At 37.6% G+C, this 11,944-nt stretch overlaps 1 pseudogene; it reads right to left on the bottom strand.

The window, feature by feature from the left end:
• LOC115286474 overlaps positions 1-275 on the bottom strand; it is a 1,263-nt pseudogene extending 988 nt beyond the window's left edge.
• Positions 276-11,944: the final 11,669 nt, after the last annotated feature.

The raw sequence follows: 11,944 nt of genomic DNA, 5'->3' as shown, positions 1-11,944 counted from the left end.
CTAGAGACAGCCCTCTTTGGTTCTACAACTCTTGCATCCACCTTATGTGGCCTTGCATTCATGGCTGCATCCACCTCCTCCACAGTGGCATAGGTGACAAACCCAAAGCCTCTGGAGCGCTTGGTGTTCGGATCTCTCATTACCACACAGTCCGTAAGCGTTCCCCATTGCTCAAAATGGCTCCTCAGACTCTCATCGGTTGTTTCAAAGCTCAAACCTCCGATGAAAAGCTTTCGCAGCTGTTCAGGCTCTTTGAGAGACTCTGACTTAGACATGACGGCGGTGGGAGGGGAGACTTCAACAATGCTTACTCGGCGGCGTCCACAGGCAGAAAGGAGTAATCTAACGAAGGTATCTCTCTCTAGCCCTCATTTTGACAAATCCTGCCAAGTAATATGGTGGAAAAAAAGTATAAGCATTAGAAACAGGCAGATCTGGACTCAAATCCAGCCCACCACTCACTAGCCATGTGATCCTGGGAAAATCGATCTCACTGAAATCACATTCTCGATTGGATGATAATACTTCTGTGTAAGTTTGTTATGAAGATAGGTATAATGTGCAGAAAGATACTTGTCAAGATCCAGAGCAGCTGGATCTTCTGAAATAATGATCCAAAACAAAAAAATTAATATGTGACAAAGATGTCATAGACCGCTGACAATCTCTACAATAAGTTTACAAAATATTTAGTTCTTTTTATAAACATATGGTATTTACATAATGAAAAAGAGTAGTCGTTTGAACATAGAAGACCTACAGATTCTTCAAAAGAAAAACAAAGGTCCTGACTTAGACTAAATTTCCTCAAGGACTAGACTGCTTACCCATCTTACCTCTGTGGCTTTTTATTTCACCTGTTACATGGACATACTCAATACTTTTTGATAAAAGAAATAAGATTAACATTATACCTTGGAAAGTAAATTTCTAGGGTAATTTTTAAAATCTCTCATATAGAATAGAAAGAGGGTAAAACTTCCAAACTAATGCAGGAGTGTGGAGTGGAATAATAAAGACCAATTAAAAATAATGTATGAAAGGAGTGAAAAGGAAATGTGGCCAGTAGCGAGAAATACAGTTACATAAGAAGGTAGTCATTTGAATCCATACTTAGAGAAATTACATTAAGTGGAAATAGTCTGAATTCCTGGTTAAGAAAAAGGTTGTCAGACCAGATTAAACAGAAAACCGACATATGATGTTTATAAGAGACCCATCCAAAACAAATATGGCTATATTTTGAAAAAGAGTTCTAGAGGTATACACTGATATATAGATGATAATAATGACAATATCTAGGATTTGCTTTAAAATAATCTGAAGTGAGGGTGGGAAATGGGAAGATGGGAATATAGATGAAAGAAAGTTGTTTATGAGCTATTAATTATTGAAGCTGGAGGGTGGGTACATGGGAATTTTTGTATTATTCTCTTAACTTTTGCATGGCTTGAAATTTTCCATAACAAATTATGACCAAGTTGAATCTATCTCTCAAATAATGGAAGGATTATTTAACATTAAAATACCAATCAATGTAATTTTCCACATTAACATATAAAGGAGAAAATGTTAAGATCAGTAGATACTAAAAAATATTATGACAAACATCTAATATGCATTCATAGTTAAAATTATTAACAAATTAGGAATAGAAGATAATTTTCTTAATCCGATAAAGGTTAGATACCAAAAACAAAAAACAGAACAAAAAAACCTGCAAAGATTATATTTATGGTGAAACAACGAAAACTTTCCCTTTGAGATTGACAACATGATCAGATGTCCTGTAGAACTACTCTTTTCAAGATTATACTAATATCCTAGTAATGATTGAAGAGGAAGAAATAAAGTTGTCAGTATTCAACAATAATGTGATTGTGTACACAAAAAATCCAAAAGAATTTATAGATAAACCATTCCAGTTTGAGTTTAGATAGGTTACTAGAAATAAAATCAATATACATAAATCAATTATTTCTATTTACCAAAAAGTAAAATTTTAGAACATACCATCTAAAAGCAAAAGCATACAATTATCAAATACCTATAAGCTAATCTAATAAAAGATTTGCAAGACTTCTTTAGATAAAATGATATTAATATGAAAAACCAAAGATAATAAGAAAAATCTTAACAGATTTACATGTTATAAATGAGTAGACTCTATTTGTTAAGATGTTATCTTTTTTTAATGTTTTATTTATTTTTGACAGAGCACGAACAGGAGAGGGGCAGAGAGTGAAGGGGACAGAGGATTCAAAGCAGACTCTGCACCAACAGCAGTGAGCCCATTGTGGGGCTTGAACTCACGAACTGGGAGCCAAAATCAGGGGCTCAACCAACTGATCCACCCAGGTGTTCCAAGATGTTCTTCTTCCTTACTTGGTAGGCAATCAAAACTCAAAGATATGCTGATTCTTAATTTTATATGGAAATGCAGAGGTCCAAGTTAAGCCAAGATATTCTTATAGAAGAACAAGTTTCTGGACAAGACTTCCAGAACAGTTCTTTCTGTTATCAATACTTAACAGTAGTTCAATAAGAAATTAAGATAATGTGTAATTGACAGGGCACCTGGGTGGCTCAGTTGGGTAAGCATCTAACTCTTGATTTTTGGCTTGGGATTCTTTCCCTCTCCTTCTCTCTGCACCCCCTTCTCTCAAAATAAATAAAAAAATTTTTTTAAATCTCTAAAATTCTCTCTCCTTCTCCCTCTGTCCCTCCCCTAGCTGGCACATGTGTGCTTTTTCTCTCTTGAAGAAAGATGATGTGCAATTGGGGTAATGGTAGATAAATAAACCAAAGGAACAGAGAGTACAGAGCCCAGAAACAGAGTCATGCATGTATGAACGCTTGATTTATAACAAAAGTAGCACTGCATAGCAGTGGGGAGAGAATGGGCTTTTCAAGAAATGATACTGGTATCCATACTGGATCCTATCACACCACACCAAAATCTGTACCAGATAGATGCGAGCCCTGAGTGTGAAGAGCAAAATAATAAAGATACTGGAGGATGTGGTAGTCGTTAATGCTGTCCACCAAATATTTTCTAGTTTACTTTCAGGTTCATGTCAGGATTGTAATTCCTACCCCCTCGAACTAGCTATAGCCATATAATTTGCTTTGGTCGATACAATGTGACTAGAAGTGATGCGTGCTTCCTTGTATAATCTTTAAAAGCCACTGAATGAATCATCCTGTTGTTTATCCCACTGTTGTGGCAACTGGCAATGCTCCGGGTGGTGGCTACTCTGTCCCAGAGTGCTACTGGGTCCCAGTTTGAAAACAAGCCAACTCTGTGCTGGATAAGAGAGACAAACATGAACTAAAATAATCCTAGTGTTTTCATATGATGAGATTCTTGTTGTTGCTTGTTATCGCAATAGAGGAACAGGATTTTTTTGTAACAAAAAATAATAAAATATATGTCAATGGTTTAAGAGTTAATGGTAGATATAAAAAATTGATATTGAAGGATGAGAGATCTATGTTACCTAAGGACAAAATATTTGTTAAGCTGTTGTATGCAATAATTTATAAGACGAATAAAATACCTAATGAAAGAGTTGGAAAACAGAATGTGTTGCCCGCTGTTGGCTGCATCACACAAGGTGTTATAAGAGAAGATGAGCTCAGAGCAGAACTGACCATTTTGTAGCAGAATAAAAAACAATACAGTCTAGAAATTTGGGGAGTTGAAGGGTTGGAAAACACAACTCTCAACCACAATAACTAAAAGATAAAACCGAACAAGCTTTGAGTAACTGTAAACTCAGCCTTCTGGCAAAGATGAAATGAGATTATGGTGTTGACATCATTGTTAAAACCTCCAAAAACCCTTTGTGAAAGTATTTGTTTCAGAGTAAAGATCAAACTAAGGGCATGGCATACAGTATACCCTTTCAGTTGGACAAAATGGGGATGGAAAAGAGACTAAAAATGTGGCTCTTCCACTGAGGTATGATAAGCTTAATTTGCCTGCAAATAAGTGGAAAGAGAGTCATGGAAGCCAGAAAGCAATGATACACAGCAAATTTAAGAACACTGTCGAAAAGAACTGTTGCTAGAGCATTTGAAACATGGAACTGACTGAGTACTGATAGATAAGAAGTCTACTATGTTTTCAAGAGAGTTACAGTAAAGATACCATGAGTCAGGATATTAGAAGTCTGTGACTCTTCAGAACTTGAAATGGCTTAGTAAGCATACACCAAAAAAAGTAGACTGTCAGAGATCCATGCAGCTCCCAAAGAGACATATTCTCTTCAGTGTGGACAAGTAGTATAATGGAAAAACATCCTCCCAGAGCTTGGGGCCAAAGGCCACAAAGAGCTAGACAAGCGAGATCCTCCCAAGAAGTAGAATCTGGAACTCATCAATAAGTATATACCCAATCAAATAAAGGGCCTTCAAATATCTTACCTGCAAGTTTCAAAATTAATATGAATCAGTAAAAGTTGTATTTCTTTAATTTTTTCTATTTTCTAAGTGCAAGTGTTTATTAAAGTCACTTATATATTCACATTTTATGTTTGTCTATGTAGACATTTTAACTAAAGTTAGCATTTTTCTCTGTGACAGGTTTTTAAAAAATAAATATTCTTAAAGTGTTTATGAAATCATGTTATATTTCTGTTAGTTGAGTGATCTAAAGAAAAATAACCATTAAAATAAAACCCTCAGGGATTACAGACTTTAGATGTAAAGGAGCAGATGTTAAAGTTAAGTAAAATATTCACCTAAAAGGATTATGACTATTGTAAGTAAAATATACATAAGCAAGTCATAAAGGTCAATGAGAAAAATGGATGAAATGGAACTAAATGCTTTTGGCCTAAAATGTTTGAGAATTTCTATCTGAGGTTATATATTTTATTTCGATGTTAGTTTATATTGACTCATATATCGACCCAGATACTCTAGTTTGTTTCCTTCAAATAAAAATATCTTATATTTCTTTTGCCATCCATTTGCTAGTACATTTTCTAAGTTTCCAAATTAGTTGTATGATCTGGATTCTTTAAAAGAATCATAATTATGTAATTTTATCCTCAGGGTTTTCCTTCCTTGTATGACATTTGGGTTGTTTTACACTTATATCTTTTTCAATGACCTTTACATTTCTTCAGATCAATACTCTTCACTTGAATTTTTCCACAGGGGTTATCCATGATGAATGATCATGTACAGATAATTCCATTACCTTGGGGACCCAGATATACACAGAATCGTTGCTTGCCTGGAACGGATATTATTGGCAAGCAATTTCTCCTAAATGTTCTTGTTTATTTGAAGAGTTGCTTCAAAAAACTACTTCTCTGTAATTTTCCATCATTTATTATTTATAAAACAAGAACCAATGGTTCTCATCTATGTTATTATTCCATACAATAATTCTGCTGCTGATAAAATTTGTCATACATAATTTTATTTCCCTAAAAGGTGATAGAAACAGGTTCTTTCAAATCTGTTAGGGAAAAATTATTCTCTTGGTTCTTCTATGTCTTTTCTTCTATTTGATGCTTCAGGATATCAATTTGGTTTTATAGAGGAAAAGAAGACAAATCCCAGCTAGGTAAGTCTCCTATTATTTATGTCCTGAGGCGTTTCTCATACCTGTTTTGTAGGCTCACTGGTATTTAGTCTGGTAGGTCAGGGGATTTTTTGCAATTTACCCTAATATTGATGTACACTTTCCATACCTCACCTGTTTCATAATTCGTCTTACCAATTCCACCTAGAGGGTGCAACAGAGACAGCACGTTAGATTAAGACCCTGAACTGAACTGGTGGATGAGGAAGGGTAAGCCTGTCAACTAATTACCCTTGTGATTGAGAAAAGCATTTGTGAAGTACTTGTTCGTGCTGCAAATAATCTGAAATGGATAAATACAGAGAATTGAGAGGAATGTCCACTGCTTTGCATTTCTGATAAGGTAGGAAGATGAGAGAACATTTGAGGTTATAGGCACAATTTGAGTAGATACCTCAAAAGTGACATTGATTATACTATTATCATTGGTATTCATTAGGAAGTTAAACACACACATACACATTGCCCTGCCGCTGGCCGCTGGCCCCAGGAATCCCTGTTTTTTGGTCTACTTCCTAAAGCTCATCCTTCCCTTTTCTCTCTCTAAAAATGTTCTTTTCCTGGGGCATCTGGTTGGCTCAGTTGGTTAAGTGTCCAACTTCTGCTCAGGTCATGATCGTGAACTCTCAGGTTTGTGAGTTCAGGCCCCACTCTGGGCTCTGCAGTCAGCGTGAAGCCCACTTTGGATTCTCTGTCTCCCTCTCTCTGCTTCTCCCCTGCTCGTGCTCTTTCTTTCTTTTTCTCTCTCCCTCTCTAAAATAAACATTTAAAAAAAAATGCTTTCCTCCTGATCTCAGTTTTCAGCTATTTTTTGGCTTTAGCTATAATTCCTTAGACTCTTTTTAATACAATCTCTCAATATTATCTATTTTTTTATCCAAGAAACATTTTTAAACAGCCTGCTGTTCCTAAAGCCTTGCCTTAGATATTAAGTATGATACAAAGTGGAGAACTGAGCTAATATTTTTGGAGTTCCTACTTAGAGTAAGAAGATATTGTGCTTGGCATTTTACCCACATTATCTGTTTAAGTCTTACAGCCACCTTATTGGAGAGATACTATTTCCCCGTTTTACTGATGAAGAAATTAGGCTCACAGAGGCTAATTTGTGCTATTTCACATAGTCAGCAAAGGAGTTGGAACTTAAACCCTAGTTTAAATATTAAACCCATGACCTGTCTTCAGTATTTTGCTTTTGAAAATGACTGAGGCAATTGCAATGTTAAAAATGTTTATGAACCATATATATATATATTTTACATTTTATTTAGTTTTGAGAGACAGAGTGTGAACAGGGGAGGGGCAGAGAGAGAAGGAGACACAGAACCCAAAGCAGGCTCCAGGCTCTGAGCTAGCTGTCAGCACAGAGCCTGACACAGGGCTTGAACCCACAAACCATGAGATCATGACCTGACCCAAAGCAAGATGCTCAACTGACTGAGCCACCCAGGTGCCTTTATGAACCATAGTTTTAGGCAGACTTAAGTATTGTTAGAATGAAGGCGCCTGAGTTTCTTGGTTGGTTAAGTGTCCAACTCTTGATTTTGGCTCAGGTCATGATCTCATGGTTTGTGGGATTGAGCCCCACATCAGGGCTGCTTGGGATTCTCTCTCTTGTTCCCTCAAAATAAACAAATTTTTAAAAATAAAATATTTTTTAAAAAAAGAATGAAGTAACATAGGAATGCCATGGAGGATTAATTCCATCTAGGAGGCCAAAGAAGCTCTACAGAGAAGATGGTGTTGGAAGTGGCCTTTATGGATAAACAGAATTTCATTAAACAGGTCAAAGGGAGAGTGAAGGAGCAGCAGAAGCAGGAGCAGGTTGGCTCCAGAGCATACACTGCGTCCAGGGAATGGAGGCCTTTCAACGCTAAAAGGAGTACACCCTCATAGACAATGAGCCGTCACAGGAGTGTGAGCAAGTGAGTGATATTCTCCATTCTGCATTTTGAGGGAAAGAGCCCTGTACACTGTGAAGGAGAATGAAATTATTATTTTAATGATGCACATGAGAAAAAATCAGGATCAGAGGGAAATGGAGGAAAAACTATGGAACCACAAAACGGTGCTCAAAAGCTTGGTCTATCAGATGCTGGAGGTGAGAAGTATGAGGGAATTAAAGCTTCCTGAGGAGGAGTGCCCGAGTGCCTCAGTCAATGCGGAGTATGCTTCCCTGGGGTTGTTACATTAGGCAGGCCAAGGCCACTGACTGAGGGATTTGAGTGTTGGGTGCAACTCTTAGTGAATAAGAAGCCAGAGAGTGGGTGAGTCGGCCAGGTTGGGTAGATGCAAGGCAGGAGATGAAGGTTGGGCTGACAATCTGGGGGCCGAGTAGCAGAAGCAATATTCATGTCTTTCTACTTCAGAGTTTTGTCTCTCAGAGAAACAATGAAGGTCCCCAACCAAGAATCCTTAACGCACTAGAGAGTCCTACTTAGTGACAGTTCATTGATAGTGTTCTTCCTCTTACTATCTCCACATTCACCTCCTTGAATGTGTGCCCAGACTGGGCTCTTGATTCATTCTCTTTCTACTTACCATTACCTTCCTTACAAGCAAACTGAATGGTAAAGGGTAGCGAGAGGGAGATTTTTGTGGGATGGGATGGTTCTGTATTTGATTGCAGTAGTGGTTACACAAATTCACATGTGCTAAGATGAAAGAACCACAACCATATTTTACCAATATTAATGTCTTAGATTTGATATCATACTGTGGTTTTATAAGCTGTAAGCATTGGGGTGAGGCTATGGGATTGTCTTTATGATATCTTTACAGCTTCCTGTAAATCTGTAATAATTTCAAAACAAAAAGGTTTTTAAAATTTTTTTTAATGTTTGTTTATTTTTGAGAGAGAGACAGAATGCAAGTGGTGGAGGAGCAGAGACAGAGGGAGACACAGAATCCAAAGGAGGCTCCAAGCTCTGAGCTCTCAGCACAGAGCCCGATGCAGGGCTCAAACCCATGAACTGTGAGATCATGACCTGTGCCAAAGTTGGATGCTTAATGGACTGAGCCACCCAGGCACCCCTAAAGGTTTTTTCTTTAAGGCAGGTGAGGGGCACCTGGGTTGCTCAGTTGGTTAAGCCTCTGACTCTTGCTTTTGGCATAGGTCATGACTCATGGTTCATGAGATTGAACCCCTCATGGGGCTCTACAGTGATAGCATGGGGCCTGCTTGGGGTTCTCTCTCCCTCTCTCTCTCTGCCCCTCCCCTGCTCATGCTTACTTGTTCATGCTCTCTCTCTCTCTCTCTCAAAATAAATAAATAAATAAATAAATAAATAAATAAATAAACAAACATTTTTTAAAAATTGAAAAAAGGCAGGTGATTCTGTATAGTCAATCTCTCTTTGATACCTTTGATTTTGACCTGTTGACTGACGACATATTTGGGCTTTTCTTAATACCTCTTTAATTGTGTGAAGTTTGTGTTTTTTACATTTGTTTCAGTTCTACTTGCTTTTTGATTTTTGATCTACCTGGTTGGCTTGCGATTCCAATAATACTGTTGTCACCATTATATATATTTTTTACTATTTTGAAAAGGATATACTATAAATAAGATATAACTACATATATTCACACACACACACACACACACACACAGGTTTATAGGATATAGCTTCATCAGTTAAGAGGTTTCACAATGACTGGATGGGCTTTTTTCTTTTTTAAACTCACTATCCACCTGTTTACATGGGCTCTATATTCTTGTATTATTCTATCCAAAGATCTGGAAGCATACAATCTTGCACATTTTAACAATAAAAAAGCTGAAACAGTAACTGTAATAATTGCCCTAGAATGATTAACAAGTGAATGAATGAACGGGCACCTGCTTGGCTCAATCATTAAGCATCAGCTCAGCTCATGATCTCACAGATTGTGAGTTAGAGTCCCACATCGAGTGAGCTCAAGCCCTGTTTCAGGTGAGTGAGCATGAGAAACGAGCCCTGCTTTGGGGGAGCCCTGCCTCTTTCTTTCTCTTTGCCTCCTTGATCAGTTGTGACCTCAATCTCTCTCTCTTTCTCTCTCTCTCTTTCTCTCTCAGAAAAAGCAGTGGCTCAGTCAGTTAAGTGTCTGACTTCAGCTCAGGTCATGATTTCACCATTTGTGGATTTGAGTCCCACATTAGGCTCTGTGCTGACAGCTAGCTCAGAGCCTGGAGCCTGCTTTGGATTCTGTGTCTCCCTCTCTCATTTCTTCTGCCCTACTTGCACCCTATCTGTCTCTCTCAAAAATAAAAAAACATTTAAAAAGGTGAATGGTCATGCCAAAGGTGGAAATAAAACTTTCAAATCTTTTAATTTTGTTTACTCAGTCACTTAAAATAATACCACAAGGAGCAAAAGATAGCAGGCAGCATGTCTAAAAGAAGTATCAACTCTTTCTATTTTCTATTCTCTGTGGAAATTGATGACAAAAAGTAGGATTGAGGAATATAGAGGTGTTTTACATATTTATTTATTTTAAAGCAGCGTGTATGTATTAAGGGTCTTAAAACCCTATGTTGCTTGTTCTCAGAAATATAAAGAAGTAAATGTCCATGTACTCAAGGAGTTTGTACTATAGCTGGTGAATCATAATTTACCTGTAAAAGTAATTAGCACTGCAATTATAGTATGAGCCACAATGGGATAGTATAATAAAAAGAAAATTATAAATGTAGTATAGTGAAAAGAAACTATAAAAAATTTCCAGGGTTGGAGACATTGATATTACTATTTAAAAGAGTTTTTAATGTTTATTTTTGAGAGAGAGAGGGAACATAAGTGGGGGAGGGGCAGAAGAGAGAGGAAGACAGAATCTGAAGCAGGCTCCAGGCTCTGAGCTGTCAGCACAGAACCTGACGTGGGGCTCGAACCCACAAGCTGTGAGATCGTGACTTGAGGTGAAGTCGGATGCTTACTTGACTGAGCCACCAGCACCCCTATTATTTTTTTTAAGAGTAAAAGTTTATTTGTTCAGACAGAGAGAGACAGAAAGAGAGAGAGAGAGAGAGAGAAAACCCCAATCAGGCTCTGATCTGTTAGTGTGGAGCCTGATGTGGGGCTCGAATTCACAAACCAAGAGATCATGACCTGAGCCAAAACCAAGAGTTGGATGCTTAACTGACTGAGCCACCCAGGTGCCCCAAGACGTCGATATTATTGAGGAGTATGGACCTTGATGAAGGGAAAACGGCAGATAAGATATAAGAGAAGGTAGGCATTTGGAGGACTGATGCTATAGAAGGAATAGAAGGAAACTATTTAAAACATAGACTTTTCTTTTGCTGACTTTGGATTTAATTTGCTCTTCTTTTTCCAGTTTATCAAGATGGAAACTTAAATTATTAATTTTATATCTTTATTCCTTTCTAATAAATTCATCCAAAGCTGTAAATTTCCCTCTAAGCACTACTTTCACTGCACCTCACAAATTTTGATAAGTTGCATTTTTATTTTCATTTAGTTCAAAATATTTTAAATTTTCTTTTGAGGTTTTTTTTTTACCTGCATGTGATTTAGAAGTGTGCTGTTTAGAGGTGCCTGAGTGGCTCAGTCAGTTGAGTGTCCAACTCCTGATTTCGGCTCAGGTCATAATCCAGTGTCATGGGATAGAGCCCCATGCCAGGGTCCGTGCTGAGCGTGGAGCCTGCTTAAGATTCTCCCTCCTCCTCCTCTTCATTGTTGTTGTTGTTGTTGTTGTTGTTGTTGTTGTTGTTGTTCTTCTTCTTCTTCTTCTTCTTCTTCTTCTTCTTCTTCTTCTCTCTCTCTCTCTCTCTCTCCCTCCCTCCCTCCCTCCCTCCCTCCCTCTCTCTCTCTCCCTTTGCCCCCTTTTCTCTCTTCTCTTAAATAAAAAAAAGTTTGTTGTTTAATCTGCAATTATTTGGAGATCTTCCAGTTATCTCTGTGTTGCTGATTTCTAACTCCCTGTGGTCTGAGAGCAAACATTGTATGCTTTCTGTTCGTTTACATTTGTTAAAGTGTTTATGTGTTTTATGGCCCACAATGTCTCTATCTTGGTGCATATTGCATGTGAGCTTGAGAAAAATGTGTACTCTGCTGTTGTTGGATGAAGTAGACTGGATGTGTCAATTATATTATCCAGTTGATTGATGGTGTTGTTCAGATCAGCTGTGTGCTTACTGATTATTTGCCTGGCGAATCTGTCAGTCTCTGAGAGAGGGATGTTGAAGTCTCTAACTATGATAATGCATCCTATTTTTCCTTGAAGTTCTTTATCTCGCATAATTTGATACTCTGCTGTTAGGTACATACACGTTACAAATTGGTATGCCACAGTGCTCTTCTTTGTCCTTGATAAACTTCCTTACTTCAAAGTCTGCTCTGTCTG

This window comes from Suricata suricatta, chromosome 3 (assembly GCF_006229205.1).
Source record: "Suricata suricatta isolate VVHF042 chromosome 3, meerkat_22Aug2017_6uvM2_HiC, whole genome shotgun sequence".
Taxonomy (NCBI): Eukaryota; Metazoa; Chordata; class Mammalia; order Carnivora; family Herpestidae; genus Suricata; species Suricata suricatta.
Note: the sequence above shows the minus strand (reverse complement) of the source record. Positions and strands in the feature narration are given on the sequence as shown.